Source organism: Triturus cristatus, chromosome 5_1 (genome assembly GCF_964204655.1).
Source record: "Triturus cristatus chromosome 5_1, aTriCri1.1, whole genome shotgun sequence".
NCBI lineage: Eukaryota > Metazoa > Chordata > Amphibia > Caudata > Salamandridae > Triturus > Triturus cristatus.
The window spans coordinates 226,208,426-226,224,390 of NC_140587.1; the positions used below are offsets into that span (position 1 = coordinate 226,208,426).

At 45.5% G+C, this 15,965-nt stretch overlaps 1 protein-coding gene across 2 annotated transcripts in view; it reads left to right on the plus strand.

Annotated features, from left to right (window-relative positions):
• FAM135B (family with sequence similarity 135 member B) overlaps positions 1 to 15,965 on the plus strand; it is a 1,149,009-nt gene that overhangs the window by 84,921 nt on the left and 1,048,123 nt on the right. Inside the window, exon 1 of one of the 2 annotated variants that reach the window (XM_085604873.1) lies at positions 5,712 to 5,883. The exons of the other annotated variant lie outside the window; for it this stretch is intronic. The gene's annotated coding sequence lies outside the window, so the exon portion shown is untranslated. Of the gene's footprint in view, positions 1 to 5,711; positions 5,884 to 15,965 lie in introns of those variants that run through there. 2 annotated transcript variants of the gene reach the window in all.

Genomic DNA, 15,965 nt, shown 5'->3' on the forward strand with positions numbered 1-15,965 from the left:
GCAGGTGCAGTAGCACAGGGGCACAGAGGCCCAATGAACCCTGATTATTGCTGTACTTTATAATTCTACAGTGAAAGGGAGCAGTGCTCCTCCACTAGGGTCCATGACACCCTGACTACACTGCTGTGCAGAGCCCCATGTGAGTTGCCTGCTCTATGCCCAGCAAGGGCTTGAATATACAAAGGCTGCTGTGTTTAGCGCTCTCTGCTTTTCAGTTGTGTGTGTCTGTTTATCTTGATGAAGTGTGCACACACACACATCTGCCCCCCACTGTCGATTCTTGCGGATCAGTCCTTTCTGGCTTGCAGATGGAGAGGGAGTGAGCACTTTTGGATATTCAAAGTATGCCTGCTCCCCAGGATGTTGGTGAAAGTAACAAAGGGATCCGGCACCTCCATTTACAACACTGTCATGAAAGCGCCGCCTCGATGGATATTATTCTACTCTGCCAGGGCTACGAGTCCCTTCATCCCTGGAGCCTCACTCCTGGCGTCCGCCAGGCGGAAATGAGATTCTTTACACAGCTGGGTCGTGAGCACTCCTGTTCTTTTCATGGTTTTCCTGGGTCATTATTGGGCAAGTACAACCCAAGAGCACCCAAATCAACAGGACTGTGGTAGGCCTCATCACACCTGCATTTGCACACCAGATTTTACACGGATTATTCATTTACTGCCATGGCATTAACCTCTTCTATGCCCATGACGAGATAGTCTCGTCATGGAGCGCGGTTGCGCTGTGCCCATGACGAGACTATCTCGTCATGGACCCCGCCCGCTAATACAATGCCCGGCACAGGAGGGGGAAAGGGCGGGGCACTGAAGGGGTTAAAGCCTTGTTCCGAAAGAACAGACGTCCTTCGTAATCCAGTGTAGATCGGCCATGTTGTGGGCATGTTGAAACCAGAAGCATCTGTCCTCAGGCTGCAGCCGGTTCAGTAGACTGCACAGTGCATCAAGGCATTACATGCTATTGTGTTAATGATTTTATACTCCAAGAGCAACAAGGAGTATCTTCAAAACAGCTGGGCTCTGAAGGATTTTTTTAGGATTTCATTTACATGGACTTTTAACAGGAAGGGATTTAAGCTACCTTTTTTATTATGGCGTTACTCCTGGTTACAGGTTTTATTTACATAGTTCTTACAGGTGATGCATTTGTCTTTTGAATAACTTGTCAGCCCTGATTGTCAGCTGATGCATTTAACTATATTTAACATTTAACTATACATGCCAGAAACACCAACCCGATACAACGTACAGAAGAAACACAATGGGATGAGTCCACCTCCATATACACCACTAGTAGTGAAGCTGTGGGACGTCCCATTGTTTTCGCATGGTGGGCGAGGGTATTCACTGGTGTCACAGAAGCGTTAGTCACAGAACGCTAGATAGGGCAGCCATATTTCACAAGGTTCTAATAATTTATGGCACACCTGATTAATCACCCTTTTAATAACTAGAGCCGGGCGAGCGCTCAGAATCAGCAAAACTTGCTCCTATGTGTGTTTATAGCCACCTCAGTACAAGCATAAAATGCACGCACTACACGGGCAGAAGGAACACTTTTTTCAGTTCAATAGTAGGCTGAAAGCAGATAATTTGTAGAAAAACTGTGGACCGCCATTTTACTGCATGTTTATCACACGGTTCCCAACACTTCCTCCACATTTTTACCTAACACCTCAACACACTTAATAGCCTAACTGTGATTCAAACATATGCTATGTCGCTTACGGACATCTGTGCAGCATCCAAATTACCCCACTGTGCTATCTGACTGGGAGTGGAACTTACATCCAGAGAATACAACCACATCCCTGAAGCAACTACGTTAGTGCACTGCTCAATTTATTTTATTCTGTTTTTTTGACTCAGACCTATTGACTCAAGGTTATACCAGAGCGCTGCAGAAGTCTAATTGTTTCACTACTTTAAAGAGATGGGGCTGCAAATCGTCAGCGGTTGGTCTCTATTTCTTACTTGTGCGCACATACACTCACTGTTCATGCTGCAGGGACATTAGCCAACTGAGGGGCCGATTCACAGAACTAATCTGAGATAAAATCCTAAACTTACTACTTTTGGTATCCACAGAAGGCATTTAGTAGTAGTAAAGTTAGGACTCCTAACTTTACTACTACTAAACTGAGACAAAATCCTAACTTAACGACTTTCGGTATTCACAAAAGGCATTTAAAGTAGTAGTAAATTATGTGTGTAACATACTTTCTTATAGGTGTTTTCAGCCAGAGTTCATCCATTGGACAGTTGTTGTGTCAATCACGTTTTTCTTCCAACCACTCCAGCATGCATTAAGGGGCAATGTGTCCGCCCATTTCAGCCATTGGCTGGCTTCACTATTACTTATGGCATGCTGCTCTTTTACAGGGAGCAAATCCACACATAATGTCGTTCCCTTTAGTGGTAATGAGTAAATATGGTAATGTCTAGGTTTTTGAGACCAACACATTTTTGCCAATAATCAATGTTTGTTTTTAAATGTATGAGAGCCCGACAGCCTCTTGAACAATAAAGTTGTACAAAAATCATGACAAAACAGGACAAGAATTTCTAGAAGTCTGGCGGCCAAAACCAGACCAATTGGCTTTGCCAGTGCTTGCTTATACTTGTGTTTAAAAAAAATTAAGACCCTGATTATGTGGTATTAGGATTACCACATGGATTAGTAATCCATGTTTGGGCTGATCCGTGAAAATACAAAAAAGTAATTTTTCAGGTAAGAGAAATAACAATCACCTGGATTTGGGGCAATACTTGCAGTCCTGGCCTTACTTTCTCTGAGAATGAATATTCTGCCGCGTGCCCTAGTGCTCCAGCTCCCAGTTCATCCACATAATATTAAGTAATGGTACCCGATTCATCACAAAGATTGTTCATTTGCAAATGGAGAATGCAGCTCCTTTTCTTTTCTGTTGACCCTGTCCAGGATGTTCATTAGTAGCCATCTTTTGAAAGATGCATGCAGTCGACCTTTTCTCTAGTGACCTTGGCGACTTCTCTTTCCAGGCATTCACAAAAGATTTCCTGCTCCTTATCTATTAGCACAGAGGGTCGGCGAGCCAAGCGATTAATTCAGTGTCATCTAAACTTATTATACACTCACACTCAACATATATTTTCGGTGCCAGTGGCACAACTTCGGTAAATTATCCAATAAAACTTCAGTAACTAAGTCGGAAGAAACACTGTAGAATGGTATTTTTTTTACCTAAACTGGTAGCCATTTTGTTTTGTTTATAATAATAAAAGATTGTTTTCAGACTCACTTTCAGTGTAATTTCTTCTATCAGTTTTCCCCTTTGTTTTCCCCTTTAATTATTGTACAAGACTGAATGCAGCGGGTATATTTTATTTTGTGTGCATATATTATCTATATATGCATATTACCTACTGGCGGTCGCCAGTAGGTAGTTATAGTTAGGACCACGTTTCCATAGGAAATCCGCAACATTCTATTTTGAATAACTTTGGCGCCGGTCGACGAATCCTCGCGAATTTTTCAAAATAGGTGGGGCGCTACGCTCCGCTCCTACCCTGAAAGTCTCGGGGGGATTCGTCAAGCGGGGGCTGAGATAAAAGGGGGGTCCCAAAACGCATTTTTCCCATGCATTTTTCCATAGGACCTTTAGACAGGGCTACAGCCCGAACGGCTGAACAGAATTACTAGAAATTTGGCAGAGAGGTAGTCCTCAGGTCAAGGAAGTGCCTTTTGTAGGTTTGGTGTAAATCTGTTCAGTAGATTCTGAGAAAATAGCCTTTAAATCAATATATATATCTGAGCCAGCTTACGGTGCGCTTACGGTACGCTTACCGTACGCGTACGGTGGCGTGCGCGAGCGCGATTCTGATTGGCTCTTAGATCTTAGTAAACATTCGAATCGGCCGAAACCAGGAAGCGGCGGCCGCCATTTTCTCTCTCGCACTGAGAGTGATTTCTAAAATATAAAGCCCAAAAACATGTAAAGGGGCTGTTTAGACAGCTCCCACACACATAGCCATGTTGAGGGAGTCCCCAAAGATCCCCCAAGGCCAAAAACGGAATTTTTATTTTTTCGGTAATTTCGCCGATTACGCTTACCGTACACGTACGGTAAAAAATTAAAAAAAAAAAAAAATTATCCACACTCTCTCCACCCCGTGTGCAATTGGTGCCTGCAGGGCACCAATTGTGCATGGCTTATTAGAGATGAGATAAACTAAAATATTTTAAAAAAAAATAATAAAAAAAAAAAATTATCCACACTCTCTCCACCCCGTGTGCAAATGGTGCCCGAAGGGCACCATTTGTGCATGGCTTATAAAATATACGAAAAATTAAAATATTACCTTTCAAAACGAAGTGCATCATATGTCCTCCATGTGCGCACGGTGCGCGAAGCGCATCGTGCGTACATGGCCCATCAAGCGTAACGTGGGCACGCGGTGCGCGTAGCGCACCGCGTGCCCACCGTGCGTGCACGGCACTAACTGCGTAAAGTGGGCGCGCACGCCACGAATGGCGTAAAGTAACTTAGCATTTAAAAAACCGTACAAATTCACTGAAAAAACCATAGGTTTCACACACGTTATAGTTAGGAATTAGCATTTAAAAAACCTTGCAAATTTAATGAAAAAACCATAGGTTTCACACATGTTATAGTTAGCGGAAATTTTACTGATAAAAAACCAATGAAATTCCCCCGTTATAGTTAGTGCAGGCAACTATAACTCACGCGACCGCAATCTTCTGCTGATGACATATGTGTCTTTATGAAAAAAAAATATTTGTAATATATGTATAGCTAAAAATGTATGGAAGAAGACATGGGCAAATAAGTGTCTAAATACAGTATTAGCATCAGCAGAGGATTGCGGTCGCGTGAGTTATAGTTGCCTGCACTAACTATAACGGGGGAATTTCATTGGTTTTTTATCAGTAAAATTTCCGCTAACTATAACATGTGTGAAACCTATGGTTTTTTCAGTGAATTTGCAAGGTTTTTTAAATGCTAATTCCTAACTATAACGTGTGTGAAACCTATGGTTTTTTCAGTGATGTAGATATAGATGCATACAAATATATACAATATCAGATTTAGACATGTTCGAAAAGACCCCTGCTTGGAAATAAAAGGTAGCTGGACAAATGAATGTGTGGAGGGTTACTTGTTTCTGTATCGCCTCCTGGCACATTCAGCCACTATGTCTCTGATAGGGCACGGGTGGGGAGGTGTGGAGGAAGACTGGACAACTAGAGACTGGCCATGCCCCCCTACCCCCACCCCCCTTCTATTTAAAGCCCCATTTGTCTTTCTCTAGTGCAGAAGCACTACAGAAGAGTGGTAAACAAAAGAATGGTTCCACCAACAACTACATTATTAAATTAAAGATAATAGTAACCACCGCCATCATCTTTGGGGAATTGGTCAGCATCGCATATAATGCTGTCATATGATAATATGCACGCACGTGAGAAATAATCCCCTCCTTGTATTGCCGACATTATGGATATTCCATTTGATATTGTTTAGATAAGAGGCCTCTTGAGCCGTCTCGAGGCGCACGCATCAGAAAGGCCCATTGTGCAGAGTCGCCCGTTATCTCAGGCGGGCGCGTGGCCATGCCCATTGTCTAGGGAGAATGTTAAATATGCACTTCGGCTCCACGAGCGATAAGGCCGCGCGGCGGGTCTCGCGCCCTGGTGACAGACGGAGCGTGCAAACAATCTGCGAACACACGAAGGCGCGCGGCTCTGAAAGAGAAACCCGATCGGTAATCACGGCTGATGTGCGCGAACACAGTCAATGGCAGCGTGAAATATGCGCCCACGGAGGGCAGAGCTGGTCTACTTCCCACACACGTCCAGATGGAAGGACAGGTAGGAAGCTCGTTACTCACAGGCAGTCACTGTGTCTGTCCGTGTTCCTGTTTAATCATCCCTGCGTTTGTTTCTTTTTTGTCCACTTCGGTAATTGGGTGCGCCCAGTGACTGCTTCTTCGTGCTCAGCAGTGGTCACCTGTGTACTGCAGGAAAGCATGAAATGTATCCCTGTCCAGTACTCTCCATGATATCTTAAATGTCTCTCTATGGGGAGTAGAGGAGGGGCAAGAGAGCTGGCAGGGCAGTGTTTTCGAAGAATTGGAGAGGGTATCATTCAGTTGCTTCAGAGAAGTGAAAGCCTCCGCACTCTTGCCCGGACACCTCCTCCTCACACATTCGGTTTGGTAGGCCCGTGTGCAATTTTCGTTATTCCTGCGCTTTCTCCAGTATTTCATGTTACTCTTGTTATGCGAAATTCTCCATATTATGCCATGTCATATAATTTCAAGTCTATTCTGAGTAAAAATCCTATTATCGGAGCATAGGCGGCACTTGTGGTTTGTGCTTTTTTCCCGAAAATGTGTCCTGGCGTGCGTAATGGACCCCAGGGATCTTTTCACGGTAATATATAGTGCTAAATGCTAGATTTCCATGTACAAACAGTGCACTTTCTGATTCCTAAAAGGTGAATAATACCAACTCGCTATTTATAAATTCCAAAATGTATTGTGTTATGAGTCCAGTGTCTGTAAGTGGGATTTTGTTGGGGCTTCACTGGGTTGCAATTTGAGCAGCGACTTTTATCAAGTGCATTTGTATTTTGTGAATGTATTTTGCGAACTGACCAATGTACTAATTCGTAGGTTCACAAAAGAATCATAGTGGGTCGCTGTTAGAAATGAGGGTCTCTAGTTAGCAGTGGCTTGCACCCTGTCCAAGTAGGGATCCTGTCCAAGTTAGGATAAGGGAGTTACATGCCCAGATAACCCCTGCTCACCCCCTTGGTAGCAGGCTTATTAATGTGTAAAGTATTTGTACATAACACACTGCAGCACAGAGAAAACACAATCGAACACTACACCAGTTTAGAACAAACATTTGCAATGCAATAGGTCTTGCATTTACGCGTGTTTAAGCTATTGGCATTATAAAGGACAATGCCTTAAAAACGAAAACAAAAATAAAAGGCACTGTTATTTGCAATGTTAATAGCTGAAACTCGCCTAAATGCGAGACCTATTGCATTGCAAATTCTTGTTAGCGGCTGCTGGCGGCCTGGTGCTGCCTTCCCAGGTTGCCTTTCTCGACACAGAAGCTGCACATAGGACTGCCCTTCTCTATGGACTTTGTATGAACTGTCTGTTAAAAATCAATGCTGGTCACCCAGCTCAAAGGTGCCCATTTAATAGACCGTTGAAGGATGACAGGCTCAGTCAGCCCAACCACTATTCGACCAGCTCACTGCGCTGTGGGCTTTCCCAAGGGTAGGAAGGAGCTATGTAAATGGCAATACAATACAAATCTGATTTGCTTTTACTATCTGATATTTTACAATAAGTTTTACAATAAAAACGAAACGTGAAGGACACTAGGTAACATCCGGATGGACGAGGAAGTCTGGGAAGGAAACAGCACAGGACTGTGGTTACTTTACGGATGAGGTCCAGGGCAGGTGTTGTAAACCAGACTTCCAGGAACAATTTGGTCAGGGTTAGTTAGATTGGCAAGCACAGCTCTGGCAATGCACCCCAATCCTGAACAGCAGTCCATCTGCACTGCACTACAGAAACCCTCACACATCTTAAGCAGAGGACCCAAACCGTACACAGAGAACCCTCTGCTGCTTCAGAGTGGAGACTGATGCGCTGCTCTGCCAATGCACCTCTGGCAGCTGGTACCAACCCCAGAAGAACACCCTCTGCTGCTCCAGCTCTGCCAATGCACCTCCAGCAGCGGATAACCACCCCAGAAGAACACCCTCTGCTGCTCCAGCGTGGGGACGGGTGCGCTGCTCTGCCAATGCACCTCGAGCAGCAGGTACAAACCCAAGGAGAACACCCTCTGCTGCTTCCGCGTGGGCACTGACACGCAGCTCTGCCAATGCACCTCTAGGAGAGGGAATCAACCAATCCTCTGCTGCTCCAGCCTGAGAACCAACACACTGCTCTGCCAATGCACCTCTAGCAGCAGATACCAACCAGTATAAGAACATATTCTGCTGCTCCAGCGTGGGCACTGATGCGCCACTCTGCCAATGCACCTCTAGCAGCGGGACCAACCCATAGAAGAACACCATCAGCTGGTCCAGCTCTGCCAATGCACCTCCAGCAGCGGATAACAACCCTAGAAGAATATCCTCTGCTGGTTCAGCTTGGGGACTGATGCGCTGCTCTGCCAATGCACCTCTAGGAGAGGAAATCAACCAATCCTCTGCTGCTCCAGCTCGAGAACCAACACACTGCTCTTCCAATGCACCTCTAGCAGCGGATAACAACCTACAGAAGAACATCCTCTGCTGCTTAAGCGTGGTAACCCCACCCTCTGCTCTACAAGTTGTCTAACTTCGGATCATGACAGGAAACGGGAAAGTGAAAGTGCAATTGAACGTACATTTTCTAACTGTGTCAGCAAAGAGAAAACTACGACTCTAAATGCGTAAAGCTTTCCGATTTTGCTCTCGAACGTAACATGATTCTTTATGCTCATGGTTCCTCACCGCCCTAATGATTCGGGTCACAGTCTGTGGCTGCCGCAGGAACCTCTCGAGGTCGATGCTGCCGCCATCACTAGGAGCTCCATAAGCCCTTCGGGTCGCCCTACTTCCGCCGTCTTCCATCAACCCAAGAACGTGTACTGACCTGGCCGTCACCTCAACTGTCAATCGCTTCACCTGGAGCGACCAGAATGCAGCCAATCGACTCTTGCCACGTCATGAGACACGCGCATCACGGGACTTGGGGCCAACCAGAGTCACGGGATTTTGGGCTAACCACTACACCGGCTACTTGGAACACGCGGAAGACAAAAACATAGCGTCATCTCTACGAACCCCCAATCGATTTAAAATTGAATCTTTTAACTTGGCAATGAACTTCTGTTCTGCTTTATTAAACTTTAAATGAACTTAGTATCCGTTTTAAAAACTCCGCCAAGTATACTAGAGTTGTTTACGCTTCGATAGTCGCGAAGTCTCAAAGAAGCTGCAATGTTTGTGTCAGGCACAAACTCACCATATCATCGGCCTACAGGTGGCCAAGAAAAACCTTTACGTGCACCTGAGGAGTCCTAGGGCAATGTTTGAAGAGATTAAACCATGAGCATTGTCACATCAAACGTTGTAATGTTTTCGTATGGAGACGAAGTTATACCACGCATCTTTAGAGCAAAAAAAACCAAGTTTTTCTGTATAACGTCCGTACCACAAAGAACAGGAAAAAGCGCTCGCCATTGCCTTGTCCTCCCCGTGACCCTGTGCGCCTCTGAGCTCCGTGCCTTCTTCACAGCTGTTGTGAAGCCTTTTCTTATCTGCTTGTTAAATAAACAAGCAGATAAGAAAAGTCTTCACGGCAGCCGTGAAGCAGGGGAGCCAGTCCGGGTGGGCTGGCCAAAAAAGCGAAAAGGAGGCACCCTGGAAAGCTTTTTTCCAATGGCGGCGCACCGTTTAACGTAAACAGTGACGCAAGCCAATGGGAATAAGGGGTGGGGCTTCAAGCCCTTTTCAGAAAGTACTCATCTGCATTAAATCTCGCCGAGCGAGCTGCGCATGTGCGCAGCAACGCTAGGCGAGACCTAAAAATAAAGTAGCTTTATCCAAACTAAACAAGACCAAAACAACGTAAACCCAACTTACACAACTCAAAATATGACTTTTAAAAGGTTTCAAGCTATTTTGTCAATAGAACTCTATGGTTGTGATTTGACACAAAGTTCCTCAAATGAGTCAAAATCCACAAGGCAAAACTGCAGCAGAGGAGGGAACCATTGGAAATCACAGCAATGCTATGCTTCATGAGTCCTTGGGGAGGCGATGCGTCAGTTCTGCTGCACGCAGGAGAAGTATTGCCTCAAATCCAGACTGTAGGGGGAAGCGATGCGTTGAAATTCAAGACAGTTCTGGTCTGCAAGTGATGCATCAGGAAACCTGTCGCACAGGTAGGATGCGTGAAAATCTGGGCGCACTGGAGATTGATGCAGTGGCAACAAACAGGCCGAATCGGTTTCTTGAGCCACAGTCCCACGATGATCATCTGGGAGAAGATGCAGATCCTTGGCGTCCCGAATTTGAATTTGTAGTGGCCGCAGCACAGGAGCCTAGCATTAATGACCTGCCCTGGCTACAGGAGGTAACATTTCAAACGTGGGAAACATACTGAACAGTACAGCATGATTGCAATTACTTACAGTCATAGAAAATCAAATAGTAAAAACGAGCCCTGATGAAGTTCACTGAAGCTGGACGAAATGTGTTGGCTGCTTGGCTGTTTTTTATTACAAAAGAAGAATAAAGAAACTTAACAATAACAAACATTGGACGGACCCAATTACTTTTGAATCTGAGCTTGGTGGTGCAATCCACAGTTGAGACCACTGTTCCCAGTAAGGTGCACGCCTGGGCGCCTGCACACCTCTGTTCTCCCGAGCGCGCAGTGCTGTGTGTGAAGCGCGCACACACAGCACATCCCGGAACAGTCACTCAAAACCGACCTCACACTGGAGGAACGCAGGCTCATGGAGCGTACATAAATAGTTACCGTGACCCGGCGTATAAGTCACGTGACGCGCGTCGTTGCTAGGGACGCCGATTGATTCTTCCTCTAATCGGAGTTAGACTCTCATCACACCGATGTAATGGACCCTTCCTTCAATGCACAGCGTATCACGCACTTCTGGGTGTGCAGTGGCAGTCACTTCCGGGCGGCTCTTTTTTTCCTACCAATCGCAGGAGTTATGAGGCAGCAATGCTTCACGTTCCTTCCGGAAGAGTCCCTGTAACTTGTCAATCAGTGCGGGCTAGTTATCTCAATGTATCGCCCAGCCTTATCTAGATTAGATGAAAATGCAGAGGGTATTTGAGTGCTAAAAACCTCCTAAAGGAGGCAAGACGGGAGATCTCTGCCTTATTCGGAAATGCCGGCACATGTTTGCATCTTGACTTGACTTGGGGAGAGGATGTGGTCCATCGGCTAGACTGCCGACTTTGGCACTGGAAACCAGGGTTCGAGCCTCGGGATTGCGTCCACATCCTGTGATTCTGGGCAAATCGCTTAATCTCCCGTGCCTGAATGTGTAATGTACATACAGTGCTCTTGCAAAGCGCTCCAATACCTTCGGGTCGAGTTCGCGGTATATAAATATGCAACTTAAAAATCTGGCCATGCACGAGCCGAAGAGGGTAATGTAACCGCTGAACTAGTAAAACTCTTCTTTTCGCTCTTAAGCACTAATCAACTGAATGTAATATGATATGATGTTTATTTCTTACGTTTTCTGATTTTATATAGCGCTTATTAGGCTTGGGAGCATTAAGTGCTGTAAAATAGATTCAGCACTTGGTATGTAACACAAGCGTATAGTGAAGAGCAGTCAATATCAAGCAACACTGTATCATGTAATGTTCATCAATAAATAGAACAGGGGAAGGCTGAGGTGCTTCCAAAGGTGGTATGAAAGTATGGGACGTTAACCAAAAGTGGCAAGAGAGTTGTGTAGTCCCTTTGAAGGCCACGTAAAATGAGGTCATGCGAATGTTCTGGGGAGGATGTTCCAGAATCTGAAGGCACTTCCATAAAAGGATTGGGACATATAACGTTCTCTCTTGAAGGTGGGGAGGAGGGGAGGGAGGGGGGCTCAAGAAGTAGGGGCTAAGCACTTTTAGACTATTGATTAGCACCGGAAATTTTTAGATCCACAGTTAGATGTATGGGCAAAGAGGAGTGTAGAGCTTTGTGCGTGATGCAGGCTGTTTTAAATTGGTATCTTGCCTCTGTAGAAAGCCATTGAAGGGAACGTAGAATAGGGGTGATGTGATCAAATTTCTTGGGTTCTGAAACGAAGCGTGTTGCTGCATGAAGAACTAGTCTGAGCGGTTCTAGATGGATTGTTCACCTTTGTTTATGACGATGATTTTACGATTTGTTACACAAGTTATGATCCAATGATTTTAATAAGGTGTTAAGGAGTCTTATTGATGTTATTGTTTTTATGTGAACTGTATTTATGTGTGTACTTTTATGGAAGTAACTGGCAAATAAAAGATTATGATGGTATAGCTATTGTGGATAAAAAGAAATCTTGTATTTTCACTGAATTAGAACGACCAATTGAATCTCAGTTTCAGAAATAAAGAATAAAAACCTGAAAACGAAGAGATATTAGTTGCGAGCTTTAAAATGACCCAAGTAGAGAAATACAATAGTGGCGGGAGTCCTACAGAAGAGACTTAGAAAAGCAGGAGATGGATGAGCAGATGAAGAGAAGAGGGAGCCTCAAAGAAGAAATACGATGACCACTTGACAGGAGAGTGCAAAGGGTGAAGAGAAGATACTTAAGATTTCCCATAGAAAGCGAAAAATCAGTCGAGTAAATAGGTTTGTGGTGTTGAATGAGTTGCATTTGATGGAAGATGGTGTGTTCTCGGACAAGAGCCTGTTCTCCAGAAGGAGCAGGAAACCTTTCTATTCCTTCTCACTGAGAAGTCATTGTGGATTAACATCAAATCTCTGGGTCAAATGGCTGTTCCATATTGACTATAGTGAATGAAACACCTTCGCAGGTACTACCTACCTCCTCATGCTTTGTAGATTTTGTGTGGAGACCACTGTTCCCAGTAAGGTACGCGCCTTGGCGCCCGCGCACCTCTGTTCTCCCGAGCGCGCAGTGCTGTGTGTGAAGCGTGCACACACAGCACATCCCGGAAGAGCGTTTCTGCGCCAAAAGGAAGAAAATGCTCATGCACTTGCATGCCTTTCTATTCTAATTAGAGCGCTGCTGCAGGGCAGATTGTGGTCCTTTTGAAAGCATTTATGTTAATCACAGCGCCCATTAAGGGCTGCATTTAAAATAAATACTTTCAAACGGCAAACAATCAGCCCCACAGCTGCGCTCTATTTAGAAAAGAAAGGCAGCAAGTCTACAAACAAGCATCTGAAAAAGCACACGTTCGCGCTTTTAAACTTGCTGCATTTCTTTTCTAAATAGAGCGCAGCTGTGGGGCTGATTGTTTGCCTTTTGAAAGTATTTATTTTAAATGCAGCCCTTGATGGGCGCTGTGATTAACAGAAATACTTTCAAAAGGCGTACAATCAGCCCCACAGTTGTGCTGCATTAAGAAAAGAAATGCAGCAAGTTTAAAAGCACGAACGTGTGCTTTCAGATGATCCTGGATCCTGAAACACACGTATGCTTTTAAACTTGCTGCAACGCCCATAGGGCTAAAAGTGCTTCAATAGTTAACCCCTTCGGTAGCACAACATGTAGGTGCAACTCTAGTTCACTGGAAGGGCTGGGATAAGGAGGTCAGTGGTTGGTTATTGGGCGCCTCTCTTTTGACACACAAGCACTCCTTCATTATTTCCACGCACGTCTGTGAGCACAGCTAGCGGCCTGGTCCCCATAGCACAGCAACTAACTCCTGCACAGCAAAGCGAGGTAGGTGGAGTACAAGGCTGAGCACTAGTATTCACTACATCTGTTTCCACACAAGTCTGCAGAGCATGATTGGTGCACTGGCCTCCTTAGCACAGCAGCTAACTCCTGCACAGCAGCTATCCCATGCATTGCATAGCAGAGTGGGGCAGGTGCAGCGAAAGGCCGGAGCACTACTTTCCACTACATATGTTTCCACACTAGCCTACAGAGCACTATTAGCAACCTGGTCCCATTAGCACAGCAGCTAGAACCTGCACAGCAGCTCACCTCTGCACAGCAGAGCGAGAGAGGTACAATGCAAGACCGAGCACTAGTTTTCACCACCTGTTTTTCCACACAAGTCCACGAGCACAACTAGTGCCCTTCTCTCTTTAGCACAGCAGCTAAACCCTGCACAAAAGCTAGACCCTGCGCAGCAGCTAACCCTTTCACACTAGAGCGAGGCAAGTGTAACGCAAAACCGGAGCCCTAGTTTTCACTACCTCTGTTTCCCAAAAAGTCTGCAGAGCATGACTGGCGCCCTGGTTCTTTTAGAACAACAGCTAACCTCCGCATAGCAGCTAAACTCTGCACAGCAGGGTGAGGCAGGTGCAGCACACGCCTAGGGCACTTGTTTCCACACAAACACCGCATCTATTTTCACACAAGTGTGCAGTGCACTGCCATCTTCCTCTTCCTATCTGCCAACATTTAGCCCCGACAGCAGCACAGTGAGTCTAGACTCACATCACTTGAGCATCACTAGTTCAGTAAGCCTCTGGGGGCAGCTGGCTACAAGACTGATTAGTGCTTTATGATGGTTGGCACATAGTTCCACATAAGCAAGACTACAATATTTCCACGGATATGCTCCTACTCTTATGACAGTGCACATGTCAGATGGGCTGGGGAAGCTGCTGCCGGTGCATGACTAGTTATTAGAATCCCAGGGGGCCTGGTGATGAGATGGTCTGTGGTTAACAGTGACCATTGTTGCAAAGCACTGCTTTCTCGGACCCTTAGGATAAGAGTTGACCCCTACAGCACACAAGGAGACTTTGATGGAGAACCCCCTGCAAGTACATTAGTCCCTGGGGGTGGGTGGAGGAGGAATATGGTGGGTTTATGGTGAGCGGCACTGTTTTCACACCATTTCAAACCTGTAATGCCTGGCTACTTCAAGACCAAACACAAGTTAACCCCTTCAGCACACAGTGATACTGTGCAGAATAACCCCCTGCTGGTGCCTCATTAGTTTACTAGATCACAAGGGGCCTGGCGACTGGGTGGTCAGTGGCTGACATGGGTCGACTATGTTCTCATAAACACACCCCTCGATCTTTCCACACAAGCGGCTTCTCAATCAGCTCCTCACAGCTGTATAAATAATACATTATAGGAAAATTAACCCTGGCAGCTGAGCCCGGCACGCTGCTAGCCAGACAGCAGCCTGCTGGCTACTCAGAAACAAGTAGGACTTCAGAGACAAGAAGTCATCTCCGCTTAGTCACTCACCCTGCAGCTAAATGCGTTTATTGCAGCTCTGCTGTGTCCTTCTGAAAATCACGCAGTGTATATTGTTTCTACAATCTGGGTCCTCTCTCTCGTGGTCAATGTAAAATACATCCAAAATATCGTAGGCATAGAAAAGGGGTAGACACCGCTAAACTCAGCTACGCAGAGGAAGGCAGAGTTTTTGTTGAAACGTAGAGTGGCAAAACTCTGCTGGCAGGGCAGAGTTTAGGGTTTGTCTCTGGGCATTTATTGTGCAAGTATCGCCACATGCTGGCCCATGTGTTGTGTTCAGCGAGGGGCCTCCCCGAAGTGGCTCTCGCCCTCTCCGTGGACCCACACAGCGCAGAGTGTTAATGTGCCTGCTACAAAAAACGTGTACCATGCAGATCACAGAACTGAGTGTGAGTAAACTAGGAGTAGCGCTATTAAAAAATGAAATGTTTGTCAGCAAGGTGCTATAGAGAGATGAGGTGCATTGTTGAGTGGTGGTGAGGGAATTCATGGAGTAGGAGGAAATGGGGGAGGGTGCGCCACTGTTGCATAGGGTGCGACCAGTGCTTGGGCCAGCCTTGGCTGGGAGTGTTAGCCCCCCCTGAAGTTTGGGTCTAGTTGCTCCCCTGATCACAGTATCCGTCATGGGCTGCATTTAACATAAATTCTTTCAGCCCTGCATTTAGAAAAGAAATGCAGCAAGTTTGATATAGTGCTAACTGAACCCAAAGGTATTGGAGCAATTTACATGATTTATTTAATTATTTGTATTCATGGGGAGATTAATTGATTTGCAGAAAATCACAGGATGTTAATCTGACCCGAGACTCAAAACCCATCTCCTAAGTCGCAGCTCGAGCATCAAGCCACAACCTCTACCACAAGAGCAGAAGCATTTTTAATATTATATACAACTTTATGCCACAAACAACCGTTGACAACGCTAATAGCCCTGGCTTTTTGTTGGTGTAATGTTACTTGTATTAAATATCTGGATGCAATGACAG